This window comes from Geotrypetes seraphini, chromosome 10 (genome assembly GCF_902459505.1).
Source record: "Geotrypetes seraphini chromosome 10, aGeoSer1.1, whole genome shotgun sequence".
Lineage (NCBI taxonomy): Eukaryota > Metazoa > Chordata > Amphibia > Gymnophiona > Dermophiidae > Geotrypetes > Geotrypetes seraphini.
This window is the reverse complement of record NC_047093.1, coordinates 132,957,303-132,961,592: the sequence shown is the minus strand read 5'-3', so window position 1 is coordinate 132,961,592 and position 4,290 is coordinate 132,957,303.

Here is a 4,290-nt window from a genome sequence, read left to right as displayed (position 1 = left end):
TGTGTCAAATGACTGGAAAGTTTGTATCATAAACTTGTGCTTTTGGTACGAAATAAGTAGATTTTCATGTTGTATGCTTTTCTTTTAATTTTTAATATGTTTCCTTCATGCTTAAAAGATATTAAACACTACATTAAAATATCCAGATTTTTTAATGGGCGAGCAGAGTGGAGAGTGTTATATGGTACATGTTCTGTATCTCAAAAACTAGAGCTGAACGAAGAAACCTGCTGCCATTTTTGGAATCAGCAGGTCAAATATACCCAGAAACAGATCTAACATTTTAGGCACCAAAATGAGTGTTGGCCAGTAATCTGTTTAAAGAAGAAGAGTGTGGCATAGTGATTAGAGCTACAGCCTTAGCACCCTGAGGTTGTGGGTTCAAACACCACACTGCTCTTTGTGACCCTGGGCAAGTCACTTAATCCTCCACTGCTCCAGGTATATTACATAGACTGTGAGCCAGGACAGATAAGGAAAATGTGTGAAGTACCAGTATATATACAAGCATCATACAAAAACACTTCCCCCTCCCCATTCGCGGTTTCAGCAATCACGATTTCACATATTCGTGATTTTTTTTGGGGGGGGGGGAAAAAGAAAAAAAAACCCCACAGTTTAGCCTTCCCCCCGGCGTCCCGGCCTTACCTGGTGGTCTAGCGGGCTTTCGGGGCAGGAGCGATCTTCCTACACTCCTGCCCTGTGTAGATCGCCAATAGGAAATGGCTGTGGGGAGTTCCTGTCGTAGTCTCAAGAGGAACTTATATGGGCAACAATCAGACTTTGCCTGAACAGGCCCTGAGTTAAGGCTAATCAAGAGAGCTTAAGGAGCATGCATTATAACCTTTGGACTGTCACATGCATAACTTATTTGAGCTGTCCTTATTTGGAAAGGACATCAGCTGACAGGCATACATGCAAAGACTCAGGCTCTTTCCACGTGTTAATCAGGCCCTTGTCTAAGTGCTGAGTTGGAGGATGATCACGAGGTAAAGGGAGGGTGATCATGATTTATAAGCATGCACCTTTCTTTGTATCCACCAATGTAAAAGCATGTACCTTTGTACTCACCAATCATGAGATGTGTAAATGAAGGAGCTACTATGATGTCATTAGCTTAGAAGCATAATAAAAAGGGACTCGGAGCTAGCTCCTGGCAGCGCCTCAATCCTGATTCTAAGACTGCATGTGTGTGTTTCCTGTGTGGCATTCCTAAAGCAAGGCCTTCAAGTTGAACAGGCTCTGGAGTCTCCTCTAGGCCCAGTCCATCACCTCTATGTCCCTCGATCGTCCCTGGATGGGGAACAGTACTTTCTCATTAATTGAGAATAGCTCGGTCAAACCGAGCACCTCCCTTTCTGAGAAGTTTAGCTTGCGCCCTCTCGGGTGTTCGCCAGCCATTTTCATGGTGCCGGGGAGGCGCTTGTGTGCTGGTTATATACCCCTCATGTCCCAGCTTGGGAGGGGGGGAACATGACGTTTCCCCGTGGTGCGCTGCAATTAGTTAGCTTGGGAGGGTGGACATAACGTTTTTCAAGGAATTAAATATATATCACACAAAATCACAATCACCTTCACTTTTTTTAGTACTAATGAATCTCCATAAATAAATAAATATGTGTATGTGAAAAGCTAAGATCCAACAACCAACCTCTAGTGACAAACACGGAGCAGGTTGTTAATGAGCCCATCACAGCTGATCACCATCTCATACCACCGCATTCTGAAATAAATCTTGTACTGAAAAGTATCTGCCTGTTACTTATCTTTAGTGGTGGTGGAGCTGTGACCAGTCCCACAACTGCTCCGGTCTTGTGATGTTACAATTTAAATAAATGCTGTCTCACATTTCCCTCAACCCCCCCCCCAACCCCAAACTCGAGTTTCACAAATTGGTGCTTTTTCAGGAGGGGACACCACCTCATGCTCCCCTAATCCGATAGCCTCAGGAGCAGAACAGAAGAGGACAGGATGCCTATTTGTTTCCGGGGTTGCCGTCACAGCTATGAGGAATTTATTAAGGGATACTAAGACGTCCATTATATTCCCATGAGTGTTTTAACATTGAGCATGTGCCAAAGCGGTTAGCATCCCTTATGAAATAACTAATAAGCACAGATTAGAACATTGAGATAACACCGATATGAGGCTGATGCTTTTCTACCGTACAGCCAAGGGGCCAAATGCAGATACAGCTCTCCCTCCGGATTCACGGTTTCACGACTTGCGAATTCGTGATTTTTTGTGTGCAGGCTCCTCTCCCCCTAATTACATCATCCATGGCCCATTTATACAACTGCCACTAACACCTATTTTTTTTTTCTGTGCATATAAGTGCAAACTCGGACACTGTTGCATGGGCTCCAGAGGCTTAAGACTTCCAAATCAAGTAAAGGGGTGCACAGAGGGCATAGCAAAGGGATGGGCTAAAGCCTCATTTTCTCCTGGCCAAGTGCAACCAACTAACATGAAGATGGGGGGGGGGGGGGCCGGCTCGAGGGGTGTCTTGGTTTTGGAGACAACGCCTGGGGGTGAGGTGGCGGGGAAGAGGCAGCTCGGACCACAGCTCATCTCTGCCAGGACCCTTGCACGTCAGGCTGCCGCACCCCCCCCCCCAAGCTCCTGTTGCCATGGAGACCAGCGGGTGGGCCCAGACTGGAGCGCCACCCAGCCACTGGCTGAGACCGTCATGTGAGTGCCGCTAGAATGAGAATTTGAGTCCGCGGCTCTGAGGAGAAGAGACGGGCCGGGCACGAGGGGGACCCGGAGGTAAGAGCGGCGACTTGGTGGGGTGGGAGGGGTTGGAGCAACGCGACTGGAGTTGGCAGTGGGCTTCGCTCTCACCCCTGCTCTGTAGACGGGGCCAGAGTTAAGGAGAGGTGGGGGAGGAGGCGAATAACTTTCTCATATATTATTCACGGTTTTATCATATCCTCGAAGGTTTTTAACAGAAAACCGCAAATAACATATAAGGAAGTTAGTCACGGTTTTTCCGTATTCACGGATCAGTTCATCCCCCAATCACCGCAAATACGGAGGGAGAAGTGGATATAGATGGGTGGTACAGATTCCAATGGGATAAATAGAAGAGTGGCTAAATTCAGGGCAAGTTCTTTTAACAGTCAAACTAGATATTAGGAACTGATCTAAGTTACAGTTCAAGTTTCCAAGTTTATTAAAATTTGATATAACACCTTAAAAATTGTCAAAGCGATGTACATTACATTAAAAAATATAAAATCAGGAAAAAGTATTATTAATACTTTGGGTAGATGCATGACAAACCGAGACATAAGGGAAGAAGGGTGGAACCACAATCATTTATAGGAAAGGAGGAGAAAAGGATAGCACAAATAGGGGAAGGAAACTATTCTCTTCCTTAAGTATTATTTTTTGGTCATCATGGAGTATTCCGCCTCCTTAAGGTGGTTCTTTAAAGACAGCACAGCAGGTCCCACACAAAGATCTGCAGTCAACCATTAGGGTCAGATGGAAAGTCATAAGTTATATGCGTCCTCGAACATGAAGGTTTTCAGATTTGTTTTAAATTTCATTGATATTTCCTTCCTCTCTTAGGTAAGCTGGTAATGAATTCTAGTGCTTGGGTGCACTTACAGAGAATATGTGTTTGCGGGTTGTGTCGTAGACAAGGTGTCTTAAAGAAGGGATATGTAAAAGTTGTTGGCTACTAGATCTTAGAGTTCTTGATGAGCAATTAGTAGCGTGTGTAGCAAGCTAGTCCAGGAGCAGAATGAGTGTCTAGTCAGTCACCCTATCTGTTAAAGGCTTGGGAGAAGAGCCAGGCTTTCACCTGCTTCCTGAAGTAGAGGTAGATGCAGCCCCCCTGGGAGTAAATATCAAAGTGACTGAAAAACAGGGGTCGTGGAGAAAGGAGGCGATGCAGTGGGCCATCCTCTACGTCTCTGATTCACATGGAGTAACTGGACAGAGATCTGGATGAATGGTGAGAATGAAAGGGAGGGGGGAAGGCGTTGGTAGGGAATTTTAACCTGCCAGAAGTGGTATTCCCCTACCCTATCTGCCTTATCATTCCCCGAGCAGCATGTATAGATTTACCCTGCCATAGTTAGACTGTAAGCTCTTGCAAGCAGGGACTGTCTCTGGCATGTTTAACGTACAGTGCTATAGACATAATAAGTAGTAATAGTAGAAGTGGATTGCAGTATCCTGTCTGCAGGTTAGAAAATCCCACAATACTTGTACATGCATTAATGCAGCCGGGAAATCATCAGTGGTAGGAGCTGACCCTGAAAGACCAGACGCAGGCAA